Source organism: Papaver somniferum, chromosome 6 (genome assembly GCF_003573695.1).
Source record: "Papaver somniferum cultivar HN1 chromosome 6, ASM357369v1, whole genome shotgun sequence".
NCBI lineage: Eukaryota > Viridiplantae > Streptophyta > Magnoliopsida > Ranunculales > Papaveraceae > Papaver > Papaver somniferum.
Genome location: NC_039363.1, coordinates 91439517 through 91455200, shown reverse-complemented (window position 1 = coordinate 91455200; position 15684 = coordinate 91439517).

The following is a 15684-nucleotide window of genomic DNA, read 5'->3' as shown; positions in this document are numbered from 1 at the left end:
ATGAGCCTTTGTGGGGATGTGTACTGGTTTGTAGGTGTCGAAGAAGAAGAAACTTGGACCCAAACAATCGTCTACTGTGGTTACCGGTGAGGCTGAGGTTTATGAGGAGGTTACGAGTCCTGTAAACGAAAGGTATGCTGAGGATGAAGAAATGTCCGATGGAGAAGAGCGTACCGGCGCTTCTCACCCTGATGACGAAGTTGGTAATGGTGAAGAAGAAATTGTCGCGGGTGGTGACGGTGAAGAAGGAATTGCCGCGGGTGGTGACGGTGAGTCTGAGGGTAATATTACCGTTGGTGGTACTGGCGGGAATGGATCTGCCCCTGTTGGCGATAATATTGTTGGTGTGGGTACTCTTCCCGTTATTTCCCCTGAATTTTCTTTCGGTAGGATATATTCCGCGGGGGAATCCTTTGATGTGAATGCTGCCATGGGTCTTTATGAAGACTTCTCATTGCTTTCCCCAAATGATGATTGGGATGTTCTTGGGGATATTGGTAAAGAAGATGCCACCGGTCAGCAGGCTGGTGATGTCGAGACTTGCGCGAGTGAGGGGAGGGCAGCCAAAGGGAAGTCTGCGGTTGAATCTCCTTCAGAAGATTTCCCTTACTCGCTAATGCCTGAAGGCGAAGATTCCATTTTGGCTTGGCTTAAGAAGAAAAATATGATGTTCGTCTCCAACCCTGCCCCAGTGGTCCCCGGTGAGAAGAATTCTGACGCTTATACTCGTCAGATGATGCAAGTGTCTTTTGAAGTCCGCGTTGTTGAGATGTGGGAGAAGAATCTGAGAACTTCAGAAGCTAACCTAGTGGTTGACCCTCCCTCCTCTGTTGCTGATATGATGGCCATAGCTGATGGGTAGCAATACGGTTTTCCCCAGCAGCGTGTCTTAGAGGTAAATCCTTGTACTGATTCCCTCATGATGTACGAACATTGTATTCTTCGCGATATCCGATCCCTTGGGTATAATAATGTTTGTCGTTTGTGACATAGATGATGAGGAGCGAACATTGTAACCATGTTCTATACCAATTCTTTAAAGCAAAGTCTTTAAAGTTGGAGGCCAAGCTTCGTCATAGAGAAGAAGAACTATCTGCGGCCGAGATGGAAATAAGTGAACTGAAGGGTCGCCTGAAGGAAAATGAGCGGCTGGGTAATGCCGAGGAGAGTCTTCGTTCGGAACTTGCTATAGTCCGCAACGAATTGGAGAAATCTCGCAGAAATGTATCGTCCCTCACATGTTCGTATTTTTTATTGGTATTTTTCTCCTCGTGATTCCCTATTTGTTCTTTGGTGTTCTGTTTTAGTCTTCCCATCCTATCTTCAGTGGGTGGATTCCCCGAGCTAACATGGCTTCGGAAAGAATGGAAACGACAGAAATCCCGCATTACAGAGTTGGTGGGTAAGTTGAAAAGCGAAGCCGTAAAGTGGAATGCTCGTGCTGATGAGCACAACGCCTTAGCAGCTGAGTGGCGTGAAAAGCGAACACTGATGGTTGATATGCAAAATAAGTACAATCATGAACGTTGTCTGTTTAATGGTACGCTGCTTTGGACGCGTGACATCCTGCGTGATGCTCGAGGACATGCTTCGGACTTAGAGGCTAGAGTGCCCTTTTTGGAAGGAGAGTTACAACATGCTCGTTCTTTCTTAGGCCCTGGGGTTAGGGATAGTATGCTGCGTCTTTCCGAGGAGAGACATAATGCTAGGGCTGAGGTTGGTGCTCTTAGTAAAGCCCTAGCAGTGTCGCGAGCTGATGTTTCTCGCCAAGTGGAATCTGAAAGAGATCTTGAAGTGAACGTGTATCGACTCCATAAAAGAATGGGGGAGATGAATGACGAAGTCAACCATCTTCGTCACTTGGATTCAATGAAGCAGGTAGACTTAGACGAGAGTCAATTTGCTCTTACGAACCTTCAAACGGATTATAAGAAACTGTCCGACGAATATAACTTTCTTGATGAATCTCGGGACGCAGTTGTTAATGAGTATGAAGAGGTTTCGGCTAATGTCGAAGGTATAACCTCGTTTTTTCGAGTGTGATTCTGTTATTTTTTCGTTTTAACCCCTTGGTATTTCTTGTTTTCAGTACTCGAGGGACAGCTTCACGCAGCAAATGATGAGCTTAAAAAAACTCAATCTGCCTTAGTGCAGCAGGAAGGACAAGCCAACTATTTCAAAGGGTTGGCCGCGTCTCGTGAGGAAACAGCGGAGATTGCCTCCAAAGATGCGGAACGCCTATCTGCATTGATGTCTCAGGCCAACCAGCGGACCGCTGTTATCACTTATAAAGCTCGATGTCAGTTGGCTGAAGAGACCAACAAATTCCTAGATAAGTTTGAAATTGATCTTAAATTCGAACATGGTCTTGTCAAGAACTATCCGCGTCGTCCCCTTCCCGCACCCTTGCCTGGTTCTTCTGGGCCTTCTTCAGGTGGTAGCGTACCTTCATCTCGCAGAGACAACCCTGTTGATGGAGTTGTATCGTCCAAGTAGATTTCTTTTATTAGTCATAGAAAGTTTATCCTTGTTGATTGTATAATTTCGGATCATTTTTTGATGTGTTTACTGCTTTATCTTATTTGCTGAATCTTGTAATCAACTCTTTATGAAATGGATGATCCTTTTGGCATACCTGCGTTATCAATTCATCTTTATTTTAAGTATTGTGAAGTGTTAAACTAGAAATACCTTGCTTTGTAAAAAGTTGAGTGTTTGGGTGCGACACCGAAGGTAAATACCTTCGTGATCGTCTTGAGACCTGTCACCCCGCTGGCGAATCCTGGGCCAGAGGATTCCCAAACGGTGGTGGGCCGAGGCAGCGTTCTAGGATATGGAATGCTTATTTGAAATATTTACATGCACCCATTCCGTCGACCCGCTGCCTTAAAATTGGTTGGGTATCTCTTTCTGTTGGGTGCCTTCCCCCTGGTCTTACACTCATAGACACTGATAGGGGAGCCCTGAGAGATTGTAGATTAACTACTTTCCCCAATATTGTTAATTTAATATGTAATGTACATGCCACCTAGAGGGCCTTTTGACCATTTCATTTGCTTGAATATTTCCAAAAACGTTTGTTTGATTGATAGGTTGAGGCCTTCTACTCCTCGTTCAGAGATAGAAACATGTAAAGCGGTTACGCTGCTTTCTTCTTCTGGTATTCTTCACGCAGATGCAGAGCTGCGCTGTTCCTATGGGTAGTACGGTTTGAGGCATTTAGCATTCCAAGGGTGCCGGAGGACCTCGCCTTTCAGATTGCGAAGATAGTAGGAACCGTTTCCAGCAATGTCGTGTATTATAAAAGGTTCTCCCCGTGTAGGTGCTAACTTTCGCCATTTCTTCTCTCGTTGATACTGCGGGATTGTTCTTAGCACATACTTCCCTTCTACAAAATTTTGGAGCTTAACCTTTTTGTTGTACTCTCTCGCTAGTCTCCGTTGATAATTTTCCATCTTTTGCAATGCCGCTTCCCTCCTTTCTTCCAGGTCGTCCAGTCTCTCTAACATCATGTCTATTGTGAGATTTTTCTCCCATGCTTCGGTCTTTGTGGTTGGCATAAGGATCTCTGTTGGGATGACTGCTTCAGCTCCATAAGTGAGGAGAAATGGAGACTCCCTAGTGGCAGATCTTCGTGTTGTCCTGTATGTCCATAATACATTGTGTAGCTGTTCACACCATCGCCCCTTGTGTTCGTCTAATTGGTTTTTGAGGATAAGGGCGAGGGTCTTGTTAGTAGCTTCCGCTTGTCCGTTGCTTTGAGGGTATATGGGGGTTGACTTTTTTTTTCCTTATTTTGAAAGTGTCGAAGAGCATGTCTATGTTTTTCCCCTGTAATTGTTTACCATTATCGGACATGATTTCCGCTAGTATGCCGAACCTGCAAATAATGTTTTGGAATATGAAAGTCAACACGTCCACGTCTCTGATCCTGGCTAAGACTTTGGCTTCCACCCATTTACTGAAGTAGTCCGTGGCTACTATCAAAAATCGTCTTTTCCCTGATCCTTCGATGAAAGGCCCAACGATATCTATGCCCCATTTTGCAAATGGCCACGGACTATCCACAGAATTCAACGTTGTTGCTGGTGCGTGTATCTTTTTGGCGAAACGCTGACATTCTTCACATCGTCGGGACATTCTTGCAGCATCTTGTATCATTGTGGGCCAGTAATATCCTTGCATTTTTGCTTTGTCGGCTAGTGATCTCATGCCGCTATGATTTCCTGCGTCACCATAATGGATGTCATTTAGGATTCGATGCCCCTCTTTCCTGGATAAGCAACGTAGTAACGGTCTGAGGAAAGATTTCTTGTACAGGATCCCATCCCGAAGATCATATCTTCCTACTTTGGAGAGTATTTTCCTGGTTTGTTTGTGATCCGCGGGTAAGGTTCCATCCTTGAGAAACGCATGGATCATTATTCTCCAATCATCTTCGTTGTTGAAATCTTCGTCTTGATTTGCTCTTGACAGGATATCTTCTTCGTCAAAATCATTACGGATGTCTTCTCCCACCTGATCTTCGATATTTTCTCCCGCTGTATCTTGATTTGTAGCAAAGGAAAATTGTGATGCAATCGAAGGCTCGTATACTCTTGTTATTTTGATAGCTTCGATACTCTTGTCCTTCAGCATGGATGATATATATGCTAGGCCATCCGCGTGCCTGAGATCCCTTCTGCATAAGTGCCGGAACTTGATGTTCGGAATTTGTGATGCCAATGTTTGTACCAAGGCCATGTAAGCTGAGAGGGTGTCGTCGTACACATTGTATTCGATCCCTATTTGCCGTATGACAAGATGCGAATCACTTGTCAGTCTTACGTCAGTTACCCCCATCTCTATTATTAAGCGGAGGGCATGTACGACTGCCTCGTATTCGACGATGTTGTTAGTATGCTCTTTGAATTCTAACCTAAGGGCCTGTACGATCCTTTCTCCAGTTGGGGTGGTGATGACAATGCCTATTCCTACCCCTTCTTTATTTTTGGAACCATCAACGAAGACTTCCCATTGTCTTTGACTCGTGGGTTCGAGGACATCAACTGGATCCTTGCTTTCCTCGTTGGCTTCTGGTATTCCCCTAATCTCTTCATCGTTGTCTAGGGGGAGGTCTGCTAAGAAATCCGCCAAAACTTGGGATTTTTGGGAATGTTGAATTTCATGAATGATGTTGAATTGGTCCAGGTGGGTGTTCCACTTGGCTATTCTACCTACTTTTCCCGCGCTTTTGAGGACTGCTTCCATTGGTGCTTTGCATGGGATGCAGATGAAGTGAGTTAGGAAATAGGTTCTCAGCTTTTGAGTAGCCCATACTAATGCCAGGATGAGTTGTTCGATCTTCGTGTAATTCATTTCCGAAGAATTGAGGGTCTTGCTGACATAATAGATAGGCTGTTCTATCTTTGTATTGGTTTTGACCAACACTGCGCTAACTGCGTCTTCTGTCGCTGCTATGTACAATGCCAAAACTTCATCAGGATCAGGCTTCTGCAGGATTGGAATTGAAGCCAGGTGTTCCTTGATTCTTTGGAAGGCTTTTTCGCATCCTGCGGTCCATTCAAACTTACTCCTTTTTTTGAGAATATTGAAAAAATGTCTGCATTTTTCCGAGGATCGGGCAATAAATCTTCCCAAGGCTGCTAAGAACCCATTGAGCTTTTGCACTTCTTTTAATTTCTTCGGAGATGTCATTTCCACTATGGCCTGAATCTTCGCGGGGTCTACCTCAATACCCCTTTTTGTTACCAGATATCCGAGGAATTTCCCTGAGGTGACACCGAAAGTTCATTTTTATGGATTTACTTTCATGTGATGTTTCCTCATTGCTTCGAAAATATCTCTCAGGTCCTGGTGGTGATCTTTGCGCAGCCTACTTTTGACGAGCATGTCATCAACGTAGACTTCTAGGGTACTACCAATCCATGGCCTGAAGATAGTATCAACCATTCTTTGGTAAGTTGCCCCTGCGTTTCGAAGTCCAAAGGGCATTCTAGTGCAGCAATAAAGGCCATGCGGGGTGTAGAATGCTGTGTGTAGTTGATATTCTTCTGCCTGGGCTACTTGGTTGTAACCAGAATATCTGTCCATGAATGACAGCTCTTCGTACCCTTCCACTGCTTCAACCAGTTGATCTATGCTCGGTAGGGGATAGCTGTCTTTTGGACATGCCTTGTTGAGGTTAGGAAAGTCGATGCATATCCTAACCCCTCCATTTTTCTTAGGAACGACGACCTTGTTGGAGATCCATGTAGGGTACTTGACTTCCTTGATGAAGCCTGCTTCTAGTAGTTTCCGGAGTTCTTTTTCTACTACCTTATGATACTCTGGTGCAACTTTTCTTATTTTCTGCCTGAAAGGTGGCGTGCCTGGTTTGATGCGCAGCTCGTGTTGGATTATTTTTCGATCAATCCCCGGCATGTCTCCTAACTTCCAGGCTAATACATCCGCGTATTCTTTAAGTAATTTGGTCAAGGAATTTTCTCTTTTTTTGTCCATGATGGTCCCTACTTTGACCATCTTCGGGTTTTCTTCCGTTCCTATGTTGATTTTTTTACGGGCTCCACTGGTGTGAACACTGGCTTCGGGTCCCCAAGGACTGGGACATCCTTTAATTGCTATTTGGTATATGTCTGACCTTCGTTGGCTGCTGAAGTACTTGCCTCTGTGTTAAGGACATTATCATCTTTTGTCAAGCCCTTCCCTGCGGTTTTCTTGAGGAACAGGTCTATGGATTTTCTTTCGCAGCTTCTTTATTTTTGATCCTTCGGGTTTTTCGTTGTTCTTCCTGTTCGTTGTTGATACGATCCTGAGTGGCCTAGCACTCTTTTGCAGAGATCCGATCTCCCTTGATTTCCATTACTCCCTCGGGTGTTGGGAACCTGAGATATTGGTAGTAAGTTGCTGCCACTCCCTTGAGTTTATGTACCCACTTTCGTCCAATAATGACGTTATAGGGGTATGGGGCGTCTACCACGCTGAATCGTGTTTCTACTTTCATGGGCCCAGCGTTCACCTGCAACACGATGTCTCCCAATGGCTTTGTGGGCGCTCAGTTGAACCCGTAGATGGTGTAATAAGAGGTCATCAGCTGTTCATCATGGAGCCTCATCCGTTTGAAGGCGTCGTAGAATATAACGTTCACTGAGCTTCCCCCGTCGATGAGGATCTTTTTGAGGTTACATCCGGCCACTGGTAGTGTGAGGACCAAGGGATCGTTATGGTCTCCCGTATCTTCTTCGATATCTTCAGTATCGAAGATGATAGGTGCGTCCATCCACTCTTCGTGCTCGTCCACCTCTACGCCATCAATCTTATATAATTCGCAGTGGTCTTCGAATTGCTTTCGTAGCCTCTTTCCTATCTGCGCTGTAAGTGAGGGCCCTGCGGCTTCGGAACACGAGATGGTGTTGATTGTGCGGTTTCCCTCTGGAAGTTGGACTTGCTTGGTTCGTTTGGATCTGTCCTCGGTGACTTCCTTTCGTATGTATTGCTTGAGTTTGCCAGCATCAATCAATTTTTGGATCATTATTTTGAGGTTTTTGCATTTCTCGGTCTGGTGTCCATTGAAGCAATGATACTCACAGTAATCTTTAGACGTCTCGGTCCTTGGGGGCTGTTTTCCCTTAGACCACGGCCACTCCAAATTTTCCCTTCCTTTGATCTCTCGCAAGATCCGAGCGTAGCTAGCATTGAGCTTCGTGTAAACCTGATCTTCGAATTTTCGATCGTCTTTTCGTCGTTCATCTCTTCGTTCCTTCCTATCTTCATGCGGTTGTTCCACTGAACTATTTATTTTGGCCCCGCTGGTTTGTTCTGCGGAATTGGTACGGTGAGACCTCTGCGTTTGCGCCCTCGGGTTCTCACGCTGGATTTCTTCAAGACGAGCATATTTCTCAATAATTATTCGAAGATCTCCTTCTGTCTTAGGTAGTCTTCCGTGGATCTCAACAAATAGTGGGCTCATTCGGTCTAATCCCCACTTGTAGCAGTTGATGCTTACCACGGGATCCACACTCCCTATGGCTTGACAGATCTTGTGCCATCTGTTGGTGTATTCCCTCGTGTTCTCCTTGTAACCAATTTCCAGAGAAAAAAGTTTATCCATTCCGGTGTTGACAGCTTTGTTGTACATGTAGGTTCTCAAGAATTTCTCTGCGAGTTGATCGTAGGAGTTGATGGAATCAGGTGGCAGGTTGTCAAACCAAGACAAAGCCGATCCCTTCAGACTTGATGGGAAATACCTACAGAGGACGGCGTCGTTTTGACTCCATCGGGCTAAGATACGATTATAATACCGGATATGTGCCGCGGGATCACTGGATCTGTCATAGCATTCAAAAGTTAGGACAGGGCACTTTAACGGAATGGGGGTATTTGTCAGGCGATGAATTAGGGGCGTGGAGTTAGCTTCTTTCATCACCTCTTCAAGCCTTACTCCGACTTGTCTGGATTTTAACTGCCTGATCTCAGCCATCATCTCTTCACGCAGCTCTTCCATTACGCGGTAATGTCCCACGTTCTCATGCTCAGCTGAGCGTTTCTTTGTCCGAACTTCACTGTCATAATAGTATAAGTCTTCGGCGGCATATTCTGGATCGGATACACTGCTTCCCCTAGTGGCGTTTTCTAGGATAGTTCTTCGGTCTCGATTAGGCTTTGATGCCTTAGAATTTGCTTCGTCTAGTTGTTGGCTAGTCTCCGTGCTTTAGGAAATCCTATCTTTCAAGTCTTGGTTCTCCCTGGCCAAAAAATCTATGGCATCTGCGTAGACCTTCTGGCTCTTTTTCAATTCTTCGATCTCTACCATCAGTCGGTGGGACTGGTTTGATCCCTGATTGGGAGTTCCGGCTTGTACTCCTACGACCATAGTTCCCCCTTCGTCTACTGTGTGTATTAAGGGTGGTAGAGGATCAGCTTCAATTTTTGGTATCTCCGCGTTTGGTCCCCTCGGTTGAGCTTCCACCCGCGATACTAAAACCACTGGTATGGTTTGATTCTGATCGTTGGTTGACGGCATTCCGAAGACTGGTGGGTGTGTTGGCTGATGTGTCATAGATTCTGCCACCCCTTCTCTTTGTTGATGGATTTGGTTTGAAACCAAAGTCTTGTTAGCTTATGTAGCCTGGAGGGACGCAACAGTTGCGTTGTTTTTTGTGGCTGCTGCTTTGAGAGCCGCGGCTGCAATGGAATTAGCGATCATAGGTGAGGTTATTTCCGCAGCATCCTGCCTCTGAGTAGCTGTTTTAGCTTTGTCTCCTTTCTGCTTGCTTCGGGTCATGACCGGGGTAATCCTCGATGTCTCCTTTGATGATGCTTTGGTTTTTCCAGTCCCTAGTATCTTTTCCATTTTTAGTCCTTTTTCTGCATAGGGGAATAAATAAAGAGAACCAAAGATATCCACGAGGATCGGGTTAGTGCCATTCGTATCCGCAGAATTTGTGGAATAAAAGTAAATGAGCTGCCCAAGGGCCTTAATAAAAGAGAAACATAAAGACTCCGTCGGTCTAGTTTTCGCAATACAAGTCCTCTAATAAACAATCATGGACCTTGTTTTCAGACTACTTTTGAAAAGGAAAACTCTTGAAAAGGCAGATCCGTAGCGAGAACTCATGAATCTGGATTATTAAGTCTTAGTTTTAAAAGAAAAACGCCTCACGTGAAAATCTGTGATAGATAGCCGTGGATTTGTCTGCTTTGAAATGGTGTTTGTGAAAATGAAGACCATGAACCCAGAATAAAAAGGTTTTGAAAGCACGCTGAATCCAGAATAGGATACAACCATAATGCGCGTTTAAGGTGAAATCACAGGATAAGATAAATCTTTTACCGGGACAAAGTCCCTGTTTCTAGCGCCAAATTGTGAGCACATAAATCACGAAGCCATCTACGTGTTCACAAACAATATTCGCACACGTTCAAATTCTAAAATTGTGCATCGTAGGCGTAAAGGGGATGATTATATCGATTCATCGACTCAAAGCCTTCGAGCTTGTCATTGTCTAGTCGAGTATTATTATAAATAATGTTCGTATGAAGGAATAAACAGAGAATCAAGTATAAATGTAAAGCACATGAAGTTCAACGATGAATGCAAAGTGCTGAAATGTAAATAAGACAAAGATTTACGTGGTCCGGCACCAAGGACTACATCCACGGGACCGGTGTTTCACTATGTATTGAATGATTACAAAGATAGTCGAATGACTTTAGAGTATCCATAGGTCTGCGGGAGTAGGGAGATTACTTACTCTTCCTATTTCTCTCTCTTATATTCTCCTATAATTGCTCTCGATTGGTCGACCCCTTCTCTCTTAGTGGAGAGGGGTATTTATAGGGTTGGAACGTGGGTCCCATTTCTGAAGTGCCATTGTAATCTTATCTTCTTGTGCTTTGTGCCCGTTACGCAGGGGTCTTCGGCATATGCTGCGGCCTGAGCTTCAATACGAAGGATTATCCTCGCTCCTTCCACAAGCTGATTGACACGTGCATATCTCTTTGGTATTTAATGCGGGTAGATGAATGTCTGCTCGTGTCAGGCAAGTTTCTCCTTGTCTGGTCACATCTGTGTCAGCCAAATTTCCTCTTAGCCGTTGATCTGGGATCTTCCTCGGGATTGGGTGTATTAACACCCAAGGGGTATTATCTGGTGCTCCTCTGAGCCATCGTACCTCTGTGATCCTCTGTCCCTGACCGTCGGATCTGCTGACCGATGACATCTTCTGATGACATGCCTGCTATCATGTTTTGATATCTTATTTTACATGTCTTCCACGTGTCTCTTTCTGTACACGTGGTGGATGATGAAAGGTGTGCATACAAGCTGATAAGTCACTTAAATCACGAAAACCCACTATATTTTCCGCCTATTGATTCATGCATGTACTTCTATTTTGTAGATCATTTGGTAGCCATTGATATAAGCGCGTGCGTAAGCACGTTCCCAACCCTCTAAATTAAACAGTTCATAATGAAGTCATTATAGCATCGAAAATGTAAAAAGTATGAAGTTGCTATGTGATCATCAGGAAAAAAAAACAGGTTCTATATACGGTGGATTCTTCATCTTAAATTAGCATAGAATGGAATAGACACCATGGCATCTCTACTTTGGTCTTGGTTATCCAACTACGTCCCACATCAACACTCCATATAAATGGAATAGACACCATAGCAGTATCAAATAAAGCAACAAAATGGATCTAACTACTAAACAAAGTAAGACAACTTACAGAAAGAAAAGAAATTGTACTAAACCAACTGTTGAAGATAAAATTAGGGAGCTGTTGATCAGACGAGGTGCTTCTGTGAAAGAAGGTGGCCCGAGTGCTTCTTCACAAAGAAATAAAACCAAGGAAACAACTTAGAGAAAGAAAAGAAATTGTGTTAAACAAGCACGGTCTATCAATATGTTATACGTAGAAGAACATCTAACTATCTAAGTCTGTTGAGAAACATTAAAGGTGAGAGAAGTATGATGAATGTTATTTATTTTATCCGTACCATGAACTTCTTAAATGATTATAATAGTTATCATACTTATGACATATTTATTTCACGGTCTTGTTTCAGCAAACTTAACTTTCCAGCTTCTCGAAAAGAACAAATGCAGACATGATAATGAATTTTAGTAACATCAGCAACAAATCAAATCACTAAAACAGGCTGCCGTATGTTCCATAATAATTTTCAACCGTATGCAGTGGACCACACGTTAACCATGAATTTTCATTTTTTCAAAGAGACATCGAAGAGAAATTTAAAATGAGGGGTGAAGAATATGATAGTGTTTAGCACTTCACGTACGAAGCAAAAACGAAAATGATATTAGGTCAAATTCGTGAGAAAAACATATATTTAAATTCAAGTAATGCATGCCTTCAGTTAGTAAATGTTGCGCCCATTTTTGTTTACTATCTTTATTTGTTAATACAAGGTGGATTTCTTTGCTAATTTGTCCTCTAAATATCAAAATTCCCTATTTTTTAAAATAAAGAAAGAGTAATATCGTCTTGGACATATTTTTGTTTACCCGTTCACTTCACCTCTGTAATAAATCTTATTGGTTACTGTGATTTTTATTCAAAGCGTACTATTAGACTTTTAAGAGTTGTACCAAGAAAATTTACACCTGTTGCAGAAAAACAAAACCATACGAAACCTCACCACATTCCTCATTATGGTCCTTGTTAGACCTGAAATGGTCAGCGTCCTACCCTTACGCTTAAATTGGGAGGCACGGTCCGTCCAGCTGGACTCTTTGGATGTGAAAATCAAACAAGATGCACAATGTGTGCCAAACTCCAAAGAGCTTTTTTAGTCTATTATACTGTAGTTTGTCTTCTGCCCGGATAAATCATAACAGTTTCTATTTTGCTATCAAAATCCCAACTTTATCATCCGCCAGATAAACATCTGGCCGAGTTTGAATTTCACAAAGAAGCTCGCCATTTCTTAGACACTGTATGGCTGTATCTGCAAACAATGAATGAAGTGCTCTTTTAAAAATATCTTCTGGATGGTCCAAATTTTTTCTTGTTTCGTGGTTTAATTACGACTATGCTATAGATATCAACTACATATTCCTTGGTGTTCTTACGGCTAGAAGTTCTTAAATGGTTATAATAGCTAGCATACTTATGACATATTTATTCCACGGTCTATTGTTTCATCGAACTTAACTTTCTAGCTCCTCGAAAAGAACAAAGGAAGACATGATAATGAATTTTAGTAACATCAGCAACAAATTACCTCACTAAAACAAGCTGCCACACGTTGACCATGAAAGAAATCTTCAACAATGTAATTAATTAAATTCAATTGGTTTACATGATTTATGAAGTGGACCACACGTTGACCATGAAAGAAATCTTTTCTTTTTTTTGAAGAGACATCGAAGAGAAATTTCAAATGAGGGGTGAGGAATATATTATTTAAGCCTCCATATCCATATGATATACCAGCAATAATCTCTGGGGAGGAACTTCTTAAAAATAGAATAATATATAGTTTCCTACATAAGTATTGAATTGTTAGATAAATTTTGCATCTTAAATCATTTTCAGCTCACTACGATGTACAACCACTGTATGTTGTCATATCAAAATAAAAAAGACACCTCTACGTGTTTTGCCATTCTTGTACTTGAAAAATTATTTGTAATTAACTGCAAAAGAACAAATTAATAAAACTCTGTTATGGCGTTGAGACGGTGGTTATGAAGTCTCACGTCTCTCATCTCCAAGTTGAATAGATTTAAACATAGCCGTTTACAGTCCTAACCTAGAGGCCAGACCGGAGGTCCTACACTAGAATAAAGTAGACTTCTTAAAGATACTATTATGGCCCTCACACCTGTTCTTGATTGATCTTGGATCAGTGGGCTGCCTCTTTGTGCCGCATAAAATATGACGCGAGGACCCACCCATTTAAGTTTTCCTTCTCTCTCTCAAAGAAAAAGTTACTTTAATTAATTTGAAATTTCTATGAGATCAAACACCACGTTGCACCGTCGAATCATTCATTACGATTACACCCAGGAAACTGGGACATGTGTAGTCCCATATATGAGTAATCCCATTCTCTCTGCATGTAGTTGATTTTCTGTCGCCAAATTTGCCTATCCATTTACTCTTTGGTTCGCTTCTCGATATGTATGGGTGATTCTGAACTCTTCTGGTGCATGTACTGTCGTGTTTCTTTTATCATGTTCCGAATGATCCAAGGTGTTTGTGAGTCGTCTTTCTCTATAAACATCTGCAGTGAGCCCGAATGTGTTTCAAACCAGATTTTCCCTAGCCACTTGTTAATGCTATTCTTGTAGCCAACAACAAAACATGTTTCCGCTGCAATGGTTGTGGTTGCGCCAATGGGGTGGCCATTGTCATTATCAAAAAATCCTCCTTCATTTCTGCACATCCATCCCACTCCCACCATCTCAGGTTTGCCCCCCGATGGTCCCCCGCTTGCTCCATCAGAGTTGATTCTCAACCATATTTTCGGAGGTGGCAGCCATCTAACCCAAATAGTTCTTTTATTATGTTGCAGTAGTCAGGTATTTGAGTCTTGTGAGAAGAGGTTGTGTTTGTGTGCCCATCTGTACTCTTTTATTTTGGGAAAAGCAATTTGGAATATTTGTTGTGGAGTTCGATTGGTTTTTTTGTATACCCTTGCATTTCTTGCTAAACAGATAATCTAGATAGTGAAACAACATGGTGTGAATGCATTCTTATCTTGTGCTAGTGACATGAACTCCTTGAAGTCTCTCGGTTCTTGATGTAGTTCTGTCCCGTTAGCTATTGTTGCCCTTCTCCCATATTCCTGCTACCAGTTTTATGTGTGTCTCATAGGTGTGATCTGAGTTTGACCTATCATGTTTGTTCCTGGTGAGGTGGTATTGTTAATCCATTGTACGGGATGGATGTATCCTCGTTTCCAAATATAGTTATGGGTACAATCATGAGTCTACATGTTTGTAGTGCTGAAGTACATTCGAAAAGGAAGTACATTCGAAAAGAAATTGTTGAACCGATTCAGAATGTGACTACAAATTGGGCAGATGTTGGTGTTGGTGATGTTCCTGGTATGTAGTGTCTGAAAGGTTGATAAACCCTTATGACTGACTTTCCACAAGAAAAATCTGATCATTAGAGGGCATAAAGCATGTCATATTCTCTTTGCCTGAAGGGCCTCATTATGTGATGTTTTTTTGATGTTTGGTTTTTAGGGGATGTTGACAGACTCAGTTATATTTGTAAAGAAATTTTAAAGACGAGAAAGAAAAAAGGATATGTCAAAGAAAGAGGGTACCAAATAGGAAATAAAAAATGTGTCGTTTTCTATGGCCAGACAAGAGTTTGGGACCGGATGGATTTTTGCCAAACTTTTCCAACAAAAATGGAACAGTTAGGCATGACCTTATTGTTATGATCTAGACTTTCTGTAAAATTGGGTACTTAGCCAAAAAATTAAACATGTATTTCATTTCTTTAATACTCTTGTTTTGTCAGAAAACATTTGCACAATATACAGAAAGAAATGCTTTTGAAAGGCCCCTTACTAGTGGTGTAGCCCATGCTGTGAAAGTTCTCCATTCGGAGAGAGAGCAGTTTGAGACAAAAGAAATCGATCTAACCACCATTACGGAATTCAAATCGGTAGCTTTAAGCAATACTAGCTATAAAGTTATATCCAAAGTTAAGGAAAACAGGATGAAATGAGGGTAAAATGATAAGTCTGTTTCAATATAAGAAAAATATCAAATAACATAAACACAACTCGTGAAATAATACATAAGATGAGGAAAACGACCTTGAAAAAAAGGCTCATGGGTCTTAAAATATAAATATCCAAATAATTCGATCGAATCAAATCGGATTTTATAACGAGAATTATGAGGAGGTTAGGTTTCTCTGGAACTAAGTGTCAACTTGTCTATCAGTTTATCTCAAGCACTTCTCTTTCGATCCTTCTTACCGACAGGTTTCTATAAGCCAACAAGAGGATCGAGAGAGATGATCCCTCGTTTCCCTGTTTGTTTATTTTTTGTATGGATTTCCTGTCACGTACAATTCTTAATTCCGAAAGTAATGGTCAACTAAAAGGTATTAAAGTATCTAGCAATGCCCCATCTCGGAGTAATCTGTTTTTTTTTTTTTTTTTTTTTTTTTTTTTTTTTTTTTT